Source organism: Vanacampus margaritifer, chromosome 14 (genome assembly GCF_051991255.1).
Source record: "Vanacampus margaritifer isolate UIUO_Vmar chromosome 14, RoL_Vmar_1.0, whole genome shotgun sequence".
Lineage (NCBI taxonomy): Eukaryota > Metazoa > Chordata > Actinopteri > Syngnathiformes > Syngnathidae > Vanacampus > Vanacampus margaritifer.
The window spans coordinates 2,100,604-2,113,348 of NC_135445.1; the positions used below are offsets into that span (position 1 = coordinate 2,100,604).

The window sequence follows — 12,745 nt, forward strand, 5'->3', positions numbered from 1 at the left end:
GTATTAATATTCCACCTCTGGGAAAACTCACGTCGCTGCCAATTTGAAGATGGAGATGATGTCGATTCTTGACTTGATTGAAGGAAGTGTGTGGCGGGGGAAAGAAAAAAGGACTGAGCAGGAGGAGGCGGGAATATTTAAAGATGGAAAATCACCAGTTATTTTGCTTTCTAAATGTCTTTAGGAGCACATGTGGTCCTCGTTTTTTTTTTTTTGGTTGGGCCCCGGATAGCCCGAATCTCCGTAGTGACCCGTGACCCCCGGCTCCTCGGAATGACATGATTCCGCCTGTCTCGCTCCCCGGCCCCGGAGGTTCAAAGGTCACCCGCGGGGAGCAGCAAATTAACCCAATGTGTCAAAGGCGCCATGACACCATGTTCAGAATCGGAGGCCCAAATGAATTCACGTTCGTGGGCTTTTTCTTACCCAAAAGTACGAGAAAATCAACTTTGCGCACCTCCCGGTTTTTGGGATGGAAAATTCAGCCCCCGAATCCTGTTTCACTGAGCCACATGACATTTAAAAGCAATGTATATCATGAGAAGACCCACCAAAAAGTCTCAAGAAGCCAAGCCTGAAAAGACACAGGATGTCGGCCATTTTGGTTTGAAGCCATCATTTGTTGGTCAATCTTGGCCATTTACTTTCAAAAACCAATTGTCAGTGGATGTTTTTGAAAATTCAGCCCCCGAACCCTGTTTCACTGAGCCTCGTGAAATTTAAAAGCCATATCAATCATGAGTAGACCCACAAAAAAGTCTCAAGAAGCCAAGCCTGAAAAGACACAGGATGTCGGCCATTTTGGTTTGAAGCCATCATTTGTTGGTCAATCTTGGCCATTTACTTTCAAAAGCCAATTGTCAGTGGATGTTTTTGAAAATTCAGCCCCCGAACCCTGTTTCACTGAGCCTCGTGAAATTTAAAAGCCATATCAATCATGAGTAGACCCACAAAAAAGTCTCAAGAAGCCAAGCCTGAAAAGACACAGGATGTCGGCCATTTTGGTTTGAAGCCATCATTTGTTGGTCAATCTTGGCCATTTACTTTGAAAAGCCAATTGTCAGTGGATGTTTTTGAAAATTCAGCCCCCGAACCCTGTTTCACTGAGCCACGTGACATTTAAAAGCCATATCAATCATGAGTAGACCCACAAAAAAGTCTCAAGAAGCCAAGCCTGAAAAGACACAGGATGTCGGCCATTTTGGTTTGAAGCCATCATTTGTTGGTCAATCTTGGCCATTTACTTTCAAAAGCCAATTGTCAGTGGATGTTTTTGAAAATTCAGCCCCCGAACCCTGTTTCACTGAGCCACATGAAATTTAAAAGCCATATCAATCATGAGTAGACCCACAAAAAAGTCTCAAGAAGCTATACCTGAAAAGACACAGGAAGTTGTCCATTTTGGTTTGAAGCAACCATTTTTGGGCGTTTTTTTTTTCAAAAGCCAACTCGTCCACAGAATAAAAAAATAAAAATTAAACCAATTTCAATTCGCCGTAAAACTCAAAACTCTCATATTTAAGTCTACAAGTTCCAAGATAATTAATTTATCACTATTTAAAACTTCTACTTCATCATCTTTTCTAATTCTTGGGACGAAACGATGCCCAGAACCCGCCTCCTATCCCGGGAAGATCACCTTGCTGGTCTCCCTCACTCTGCGGTTAAAGACGTTTCAGTTCAGCTGTCACAAATTACGTTTGCCTGCCCAGCTGTCAAAACAGGGCGGGGGGGGTTTGTGTGTGTGTGTGTGTGTGTGTGTGTTGGGGAGGGGGGGTGTCCCTTTCATTCCAGCTCACATGCCATGAAAGGACATGGGGACGGGTGGGGGCTTTAAACGTCGTGTTTGGACACAAGCAATTATCTCTAATTATTGTTTTTCTTTTCAGTTTGCCTGTCCCGATGGAGGTCCGACATGCAATAATCCGCTCCGGTCGGCCAGGATCGGGCCCGGGCCGGGGCGGGGCCCCCGCAGGACCTGGGCGGCTTTCATCTCAATGTGAGTCAGGAGTTGATTCAAACGTGGACTGATGGGAGAATTAACCCCCGGGACCCAGCTTTCAATGGGCTCAGTCAAGAGATTATGTGTGTTGATGGCAGCCTTTTATATGCGAGCACAACTTAGCCTCTGTCCACACCTACGACACCATTATTTGGAAAAACTTACTTTATTGGGCCACACCAGGAGTAGTTTCTTTCCTTTTTTTTTTTTTTTTTTTTTTTTACAGTCTATGTAAAAACGCGTTCACAACATGTTGTGTGCATGCCAGAGCAGTAGGTGGCGCTATAATGTTGACGTGTACCTACCGAATTTCAGTTTTTGTGTCATTTTGTTCATTTCCCGGCGTGTTTAAGACTTACATAGACTTTGTCCAATAGCTCTCATATTTCAACCACGTATACGAGACACATTGACAAGTTGCAAAGAATTTCAGCGCAATTGGATCATGACAGCTAAATTTCATGACTGGCAAATATGAAAGTCTTTTTTTTTTAATAAAGCCAGGTTTACTTGGGAAATTCAAATGTAATAGACATGTTAGCATGAGTAGACACACAAAAAAAAAGTCTTAAGAAGCCTCACCTGAGATGGCACAGAAAAGCGGGTCGTTTTGTTTTCAAGCAGCCATTTCGGGTGTTATTTCTCTCCAAAAAGAGATCAAAAGATTTTGGGGAAAATCCAGACGCTGGATTTAATTTCACCTCGGAAAAATAATATTTTGCATTATATCTATCATCAGCAGAACCACATAAGAAGCCTTGCTGACAAACACACAGGAAGTCAGCCATTTTGGTTTAAAGCAGCCATTTTTAGAGTCATTCGCCTTCAAAAGTGAACTTGTCCTTATTTTTGAAAATTCAGCTCGCTTATGAAAATGTTATTTGGTAGACAAGTCTATCATGAGAAAAAACAACCTCTAAAAGCCATGGCCAAAAATGCACAAGATGTCTGCCATTTTGTTTTCAGGTCATTTTGGCCATCTTCACAGCTCCTTGGAAGTTTGATGACTTGTCATAAAACACAAAAGCTCATCTCCAAAGCAGCAGGTGGCTTTATATCCCCGCAAATACAATTTCTGCCAACCCAGACCCAAGAAAGTCCTTCTCGAATCTAACTTTTTAACACAAAGTCAATAAAACAATACAAATTCCGTTTGCCCGCCCATCCCAAATCAATAGTTTGCTGCAATGCTACATACTCATGACCTCCCAATGCTAAGCTAATTGCGCTGAGTTATGAACGTATGAGTGACATCTGCGGTGGCCCTCGGCAGAGAGGAAGTCAGACCACTTTTTACAACATACTGCTTGCATCCTTTGGTTTGGGCGCGAGAGCCAAACCCCAAATAAAAGGCACACTAAGGCCAAAGCCACAAAGGCTGAGTCCAACATGGCCGCTGCGCCAAGGAAGGAAGAGGAGAAGAACAACAAAAACAGACACGCATGTTTGTCGTCCCTAAATCAATCATTTCAATAAACTGGTATGAAATAACGAAAAGGGATGATCAGAGCAATCGGATTGGACTGTTTGATGGCATCATTAGTTTATCTTCTAGTTGGATATTTTGGATCCCGAAAATCTCCCAAACTTGTAGCGTATTTAGCATTAGTGATGCTAACAATGCCCGTGAAATTGACCCGAGTTTCTTTGACACGTTGACATTATTCTTGTTTCCTGGCTAGCGCTAATACTATCTTTTAGCATAGTACAGGTAGCTTGTAGCATTAGCATTGCGACTGAAAGTAAATGATATAAATTGTTGTTTTGAAATGAATCAATGAAGCGTGATATGTGTTTGCCATTTTCCTTAGAAATTTGGCGAACGTTGAATACTCAACATAAAATTTGGTAGATGTGTCGCTCACAAGTAAAGCCACAAAGATTTCATACTCAAAAAGACATAAATCGGCCATTTTGTACCGAAGTGGTCGTTGTGTGGTTCATTCGAAATCCTAGAATTTTGTCCAATTGCACATTTTTGATTCATTTGAATTACATATCCAAGACAGAGGGACAGAGGGACTTAATTGTGAATTGTTTTGAGTTTATGTAATGCTTTTGTTGCTGATGTTTTTATTCAGTTTTTCTTGCTATTCTCCGTTAGCTCATAGCATTAGCATTGTACGCGAAGGCTGTGCGTGAATGGTGCAAATTTGCCGTTTAAAAACGAGTCATCAAAGACATAAGAAGTGTCATGTGTGTGTACACGTTTGTGTGAGAGGAGTCTTTGTTTCGGGGGGGGGGGGGGGGGTCTGCGTCTGTGTTTGATTTTGGCCCGATTGAAACCCAAAACTCGGGAAAAGCTGACAAAACACGACGTTCCCAGGTGGTTAATGAGTGGGCAGAAATGACCAGTTGACCAGCGTCGTGTTGACGAGCCCTCTCTGATGCGCCCCCAAACCTCAGTCCACCGCCCGGACCCCCCATCTGCAAGATATTACACACAACCCACCACCACCAATGGAGAAAAATGTCGTGTTTGTTGAACATATGTAACAGATGGGTGGTCCCTTGTTAATGCCAAACGTCTTCGGGATGTCTCCAAGTTGGCTTACTGCTGCACTTCGTTTCAAATGATGGATTTTAACGCCTTGATTCAAAAAAAAAGAAAAGACAATCAATAATTTAAATTAATTGTCGTGTTGTCAAAAAAACCCTTTTGAGGACAAATTACGACTCAAAAGCGCAGAAATGTATGATTAGCTTTGGGTTTAGCATTAGCATTCTTCTTCTCTTGATTTGTTTTGACAGTCGCCAACCGTTCCAAGGTGCGACTAACGACACTTTTGTCTTTCTGTCCACCAAAACATATTTTTGAGGCCAATATTTGAACAATTTCATTGTGCTTCATTAATTAGCCTACATAGCCTGAATGAATTTTTAAATGATTTTTTTTTTTTTTTTTTTGCCTCCGTTCTTTTCTGCTGCACCACCAAAAGATGAGCCCGCTCCAATTTAAGCAAAGTTGCAGGTGTCAGGGGTGATAGGTCGTAGGTCCCGCTAGTGTGGGTGGCTCTGATGGAGCCCTGTTAGCGCTTAATGAGGCCTCCGCAGACACACCCGCGGAATCTTGTCACAGGGCTGGGGGGTGGCGGGGGGGGGGGGGGGGTAATCGGCCAATATTCCCCTTTGACAAGAGAGATTACATGGCGGCACAATGGAGATTTAGCTCGTAATGTCGTCGCTAAAGAGCCGGCGCACAAAAAGATGGCGCATCGGTCCGTCACTGAGGGCCAATTAAGGTTGGCGGTGGGTGTGCGGGGGCTGGGACAACGTTGGGCTTGGGGTGGGGTGACGTGACACCAGTGAGGCCATGCAATGGTGGTGGGGGTGAGAATTGAGGGGTTGGGGGGGTACTGCTATATTGCGCATTTTTTCAGCGTTGCTTTTTTATGAGTTATTCCAGTATATTGCTCAGGCAAGACCCAATTTAGTGTCCATACTAAAAAATCTCCCCCCACTCCCACAACCATCCCAAATTTGATGTCCTGCTATATTGCAGACTCGATTTATTTCAGTACTTATTACTCAATTTTGTTCATTTTTTTCCCCTTTATTTTAGGCTTATTTCCACTGTCGACCACTAGATGGCGGCACTTTGTTTTGTTTGATACTGTGTTGACTAAAGAAGAAGAGTTAAAACAGGAAGTCTTACAGCAAGATTTTTGAATGTCACGCTTTCAATCCTGCTTTTTACATCTACAAAGAGCGACGGGGGTAGGTTTATTCTAAAATATACAACTTTGTCATGATTATTGTTGTATCTTGTGAGATGATAAAATGTTTATATCCCTATTTTATAGTTTTGTATGTCAAGTGATGACTGACGGTTTTCCTCACATGCTAACTTGCTGCTTGTTATGCTGACTGGATAGCCTCACATTTGAACTAGCTGTACAATTATGCAAAAGCTAACTAGTAGCCTCCCATGCTAACTCACAGCTTGTTTACGTCAACACTGACTGGTTGCTTAGATGTTAACTAGCTTCTTGTTTACATAAATGCTGACTGACTGGTCACCTTGCATAAGCTGTCCGGTTGCCTCCCATGTTAACTAGCAGCTTGTTTCTACAAATGCTGACTGGTCACCTCACGCGCTGACTCGCTGCTTGTCTACACAAATAGAGATTGGTCGCCTGACATGCTAACTCGCAGCAGGTGAGGTTTAGCATTTACATCTGTTGGAACATTTAGCACAAACTGGAACAAAATGCGCTTCCTTTGTCGCTGTCGTGTTAGCGTCCGCGATGCGTTTGGGCGCTTCCGTGCGGCCGACGTGAGAAGAAAGTCTTGCGAGGTTTGCCGTCTGGACGGGAACCGTGCCAAACCTCAGCGTGCATGTGCTACAAATGTGCATGACACGGACCACCGGGGTCCCGCCACGCTATATGTATTTTTATTTTATTATACATGTGTGTGTGTGTGTGTGTGTGTGTAGCAGCGTGCTAACCTTTGGAGTGTCGAGTCGTGTCTGTAAAAGTCATTGATGTGACTACAAACCGCTAATATGCTACATTATGAGCTTTCCATGTGCACCACCGTGCAGACTCGGGTCGTCTTTTATTTCTTGGCGTTGTTAGCATCTGGACAAGTGAATCCATTGGTCGAAAAGTCCCGATGCTTCACGATGAAGTCATTTTCATTTGGTTTGTTTACTGTATCGCAGTTGAATGCTATCATTTTGGAAAATTTGGGTATATAATGTTGACGGGTAGATTGGATAAATCTAGAGAGAAGTCTCTAGCCTCAAGGCTAGGCTATTGTGCCAGAAGAAGGTGCTAGCCTTGAGAGAAGGTTCTAGTCCCAAGAAAGGGTACTAAAACCAAGGGAGGATCTAATCAGATTAGGACAAGAGCCATCTCTCTAGATTATTTAAAGAAATGGCTCTTGTCCCAAGAGAAGGTCCTAGTCACGGGAGAAGGTTTTAGTTCTGAGAGGAGGCTCCAGTCCTGAGAAAAGGTTGTAGTCCAGAGAAAGGGTTTCAGTCTTGATAGAGGGTACAAACCCAAGAGAAGATTCTAATCTAGAGAGAAGGCTCTAGTCCCAAAGAGAGGGTCCTAGTTCTGAGAGAAGGCTCCAGTCCTGAGGAAAGCTTGCACTCCAGAGAAGGGATGCTAGTCCTGATAGAGGGTACTAAACCCAATGGAATGTTCTAATCTAGAGAGAAGGCTTCAGTCCTGAAGAGGAATAATTGAATTTTGTCCTCTTTGCGTGTTCCAAAAATGAAGATAGATTTAATGTAAGAAAAATACACCTTTGCAAAAATGATTTTTAATCAATCAGAGAATCTCTGGACAAATAACTGCCTCTAATCATCACTTAAACAACGTGGGATTTCAGAGCGTCAAATGTGTCTCTTCCGGGTGTCGAACGGCTTTTATAATTTTAGGACCTCCTCTCTTTTATTTGTAGACAAAACATACCTCTGAGTACTTTTCCATGAGCAGATGGCGTAAACAAGGTCAGTTGGGTGTTTTCGAGACAAACTCTAGTTCAAGGGCTAAATGTGTTTTCGCACAAAACGCTGAGAAGGAATTTTTTTAGACTAAATAGTATGTCCCAGTTTAAGGTCAAATTATACCAAAATCAACACCATCTGCTCTGCACAGGACACAAAACATTTCGACAAGGTTAATATGAAGAATTAAAATGTTCATAATGTGTAACAATAGTTGATATATGAAATTAGGTATTAAAAATGTTATAATATCTTTCAGTCCCAAGAGAAGGTCCTAGTCCAGAGAGAAGGTTCTAGTCCTGAGAGGAGGCTCCAATCCTGAGAAAAGTTTGTAGTTCAGGGAAAAGGTCCCAGTCCTGATAGAGGCTACTACTAAACCCAATGTTCTAATTTAGAGCGAGGGCTTTCGTCCTGAAGGAAGTCTCTTGTGCCAAGAAAAGTTTTTCATCCAGAAAGAAGTTTCTAGTACCGAAAGAAGGTCCCGAGAGGTTTTAATCTACAGAGAAGGTTGTGGTCCAGACGTTTGTACATGTTTTCTATTTAATCTGTGTCTCTAATAACCTAAATGTAGATGTGACGTGTGATGTTCACATGTAACTGATTCTTTTGAATGCTTTTGATATTGATTAATTTATCTCAATTCACCAACTAATAATGGCAGTAACTGGCGACATGGTCGTTTTCCGACTTCACACTTGCATGTCAGGACATTGCAGCATGTGTGTGTGCGTGCGTGTGTGCGTGGCACTCACCCGAGACCACCCGCGCAGCCTCCATATCGATGATGCTCATAAAAAGTTACAATGAGGCTAATTGTCGTCCTGTACTTCAGATCTGATTGCCAGCGTATGAAAGTCAATAAAATGTGGTATTTGTGGCCTACAGGGGCGGTGGATTAGGGGGGTTTGGGGGGGGGGGGGGCTACGAGTAGATCCACTTTAGCATGAACGATTCGCCAGCCCCCCCCTCCTGCTCTATTGACGTGATGTGTAAAAGTTCCTGTGGTGCGGCGTTCAGTGAGAGTCTCTCCAAGCCAGAACACGTGCGGCCTAGCGCTGACTGAGTAGTCAAATGTTCACTTTACTCAGTCATCGACTGCTAACAGGCTAATCAGCGCGTCCATTAGCATCCTCCAAAAGCTTGTCCAAGCGCTACAGTAAGAATCGGATGATGAATCATCCCAGCATGCGCCTCTGATGCCTTGATCAAGCCCTTTGATTGAATATCATCCTGTGGCCTTTACGATGCCCCTCTAGGTTCCCATCCTCGATCCGTCCACTCGTGCCCGCTACACCCTGATTCTCCTGTAATGCCCCTTTAACACCCTCAATGATTCGCCCTCTAACGCCAACAGGATTAACTCTTTGACTGCCAACCATTTTCAGAAAAGGGATGCCGTGGGTGCCAGCCGATTTAAGCATTTTTGACTGATCTTTCAAGGTCCACAGAAAATTATGTGTTTGGACTATGGAAACACACATACTACCAAATAAAAGATCGGACTCTCATCTTTCATCAGAAAAAAAAGTTTGTTTCTACCTTATTCCGTTTTTCAGTAATCAACAATAGAAAATGGTTAGTTTCACCTCTGTTTTGAAAAAAACGTCTTTTAACGTCTTTGGCACTCCTCCATAGGATTTTACTAAACGTTATTTAACGTTTTTGGCAGTCAAAGAGTTAACTTGCAATGCCGCCTTGGTTATACCCCCTGATGTCCGCCGATTTTCCCCTCAATTCCACCCGTGATGTCCCCCCTTGTTGCCGCGCTTCAAAATGGCGGCTTCCAACCAGATTTGGTTTGTAACGGTTGCTTTGATAAAAGTGTCACAACAACAACTATTGTGCTGAATAGACAAGTCTCGAGCTGTCAAAATGAATGGATTAATCGACTAAGTAATCGATGATCAAATTAATCCACAACCATTTTATAAACGAGTATGAAATAAACACCAATCACTGGTTAATCAACAAAATAATCAAAATCAAAATACAGTAAAGTATTTTAGGGAAAAAAATGCTTTTGTAATACACTTTAATGCAAACTTAAAATGAATCTGATTAATCGATTAAATAATATTATAATAATATTTCATCATCCAACACCACCCCGATTCCCATATGATGTCCCCTCGGACCCCCCCATCCCCCCCCCCCTGTAAGCACACCCGGCATCCTTCTGCTGTAAAAACGGCACACAATGTGAGCTGAGCGTCGGAATCAGATGTTTGGGCACAAACCGCAGTGCGAGGGGACCATGTGGGGGCGGACCACCCATGAGCGTCAACCCCCACCCCCCCCCCCCCGACCGCTCTCCTCCCTCCACTCACCAAAAGCAGCCACCACCCATGTTCCCGGGGCTGCAGCTGGAAGTGGCAGCATGGCGGAGCGAGGGAACAATATGCGAATGGTGGCCATGTTTTTTATGTTTCTGCTCTTTGGGGGCGGAGTCAAACAGGATGTTGTGAGATTTGTCAGCTAACGTGCGCTAGTGGTGTACGTAATTGAAACCAGACAATGCTGGAGTCTGATGAGGTTTTAATACAAAACACTGTCGGGATGCTGAAGGCGAGGTGCGATGAAGTTTTTATTCTAAGAAATACCAAACGCTGTATCTACTCACCTACGGGTTGATTCATAAATTTTGCAATTTTTTTAATTAGGGGTGCGCCAACTATGTTACGAGGTTGAAGAGGGTGCAAGACATCCAAAACTTTGGGAAAGCCTTATTTTGACTTATTGTAAGGATGTGCGCATGGGACGGGGGGGTGCGCCAACTTTGTCGTGATGTTGAATGTGGTGCGCAGATGAAACAGTCGAGGAAAGGCTGTGTTTTGACTTTGGGAAAGAGGGGGTGCGCCTACATGATGTCAATGTTGATGGGCATGTGTGAGAAAGGAGGTGCACCAACTCAATTAAATCTAACAACGGTGCCAATAGCTGGAACGGGGGTGCGCCGATTGAAAAGTTTCAGAAAGGCTTTATTTTGAAGTTATTTTTAAGTGCGCATGAATGGAATCTTTGTTCATACTTATTTATATCTGTCAGGATGTCAAAGCGGGTCGGAGGTATGTTTTGCCTTTTTTTTTTTTTTTTAAGGGTGTGTACGAGAGCAAGGGGGTGCGCCACCTCTGTTAGGACATTTAATGGTTTGTTTTTGAGTTTGCATAATGTAACATTTTTGGGCAAATCTTGTTTAAAAAATTTTTTAAGGCTGTGTGCTGTTGGTGAGGGGGTGCACCAACTTAAAAAAAACCACATGCTTGTTTATGGACTTGCTAAGCATAAAAAGAAGCGCTGGCAACGCTGTGTGCTGTTGTCTCTTAAAGCGGCGGCGCTGATCATGTGCCATGTTTAACCTCGCTCACCTCGCGGCTCAGCAAAGCAAACAAACGCTAAAAGCGTGCAAAATGTCTGCAATGAAAGCCAGGCTGAGTAAACCAAGCAGAGTTTACAAGATGGCGGCGCGGCCCGGCCCGGGCGGCTAGCGTTAATGCGAAACAGCTGAGCGCACCCTTGGACCCGTTAGAGAAAAAAAAAATAGTTTGAAAAGTGTCGCGGGCCGAGAAAAAGATGATTTCATCGGCTTACAAATGCAGCACACACATCAGTAAGCTCACATTTGGGCTCAAGTGATCATCAAAAGCAAGCCAGAGTTTATTCCTAAAAAGTCCATTTTATATTACCGTAAACCTTTAACGCTGCGCTTAAATTTAGGGAAATAAAAACACTGTACTTAGATAATGATTCATTGATTTAAAATGTACTAAGATTACACAAATGTTACCTAAATAAATATATATATATATCTTAAAAAAACAGTTGTTAAAGATTAAATGTAAATTAATTTATCTTAAGGCGCAAGTGTTACCTGTATCGCACTTTGGGAGTCGCCGCAAATGAAATTTAAAATCAACATCCGAAAACAGGAAAAAAAAATTAAAAGATAGCAAACAATTGTTTCTAAGTTAATTTTTTAAAAGTTGAGATTTCCAAGATTTTGTATTACATTTTTTCCAAATGTTAAAAAAAAAAAAAAGGTTAATGAAAAATGTTCACTTTTTTTAAAATTAAAGGATGCACAGTATTTTTTGATATGACTTTATTTTAAATTGTTTGGTTCAAAGGTTTAATTAATCCATTCCCAAAAAGCCCTACATAAAAACATAATTTAACGTAATATTTGTAAATATTTCTAATAGGAAAATTAGCATATAAAGAATTAGGCAGTTATTTATTTATTCTTAAGGTTTTTTTTTTTTTATCAAAATGTTAGCCTTTTCGATTTGAAAAAAAAAAGATCATTACTCCAATGCTATGTTGATTTGAATTTGCTAAATCGTCCACTTTCCTCCATTTGTGATCTTCACTGTCGGCTCACTAAACACTTGACAGAGTCTTTAACGTAATCCCGGATCATCCCATTCTGAGTTATTGCACTCCGTCCAGGGAATAACCCTCACCCTCCCTGACCCCCCCCCCCCCCCCGAAAAACAACACAAGACTTCTTTTTAACTTCTTCTCCCAGATAAAAGCTGAACAAACACAGCCGCACATTCGCAACCGTCCCGCAAGTTGTGAAGAAAAAAAAAAGATCGCTTTCAACCCCCCCAAAAAATTGGGGGTGGGCTTGTTCACTTTTATTGAAATAATAAGACACGGCAACCAAAGACTGCTCTTCTCTGCAGGCGCTTGCTGAGCTTGACAAGTTGTACTCGAGGAGACATTTTACCAAACTTTTTACACCGCGCACCACCTCAACACCCCCGACGGAGTTACTGCATCCAAAGGTCCCTTGTTTTCTAAAACTTTTCTAGCTGTGCACCCACTTCAACATCCTGACGCAAATAGCGCACCACCCTTTCCACCCCTACACATCCCAAAAAGCTTTTAAAAAGCCTTTCTTCAACTTTTTAAACCAGGCACCCCCTTGTACATCCTGGTCGTGATTGCAGACTCTAAATCTGCCTCGGCTGCATAAAAAAGTTAAATCAAAGCCAGTCCCAAAAATTTGCAAGCCGCACACCCACTTCAACATCGTGACACCGATAGCGAAACCCCTGACACACCATAAAAAAGTCTAAACAAAGCCGACGCCAAAGTCGGCGCACCCTTTCTCCCATGCACAAATTATTTTGAAAAAAAAAGATTATCCGAAAGTTTTAAATCCACGCACCTAAAAAAAAAAAGCCAGATCAAAACTTCTTCCAAAATTTGTCAAGTTGTGCACCACCTTCAACATCGTTACACAGATGGCGCACCCCCCTTCTCGCTCTACATGCCCTTAA

At 42.6% G+C, this 12,745-nt stretch overlaps 1 protein-coding gene across 1 annotated transcript in view; it reads left to right on the top strand.

Annotated features, from left to right (window-relative positions):
* Positions 1–5,655: 5,655 nt before the first annotated feature.
* Positions 5,656–12,745, top strand: part of btf3 (basic transcription factor 3) — a 49,797-nt gene continuing 42,707 nt past the window's right edge. The window contains exon 1 of the mRNA XM_077542502.1: positions 5,656–5,719. The gene's annotated coding sequence lies outside the window, so the exon portion shown is untranslated. The remainder of the gene's footprint in view (positions 5,720–12,745) is intronic.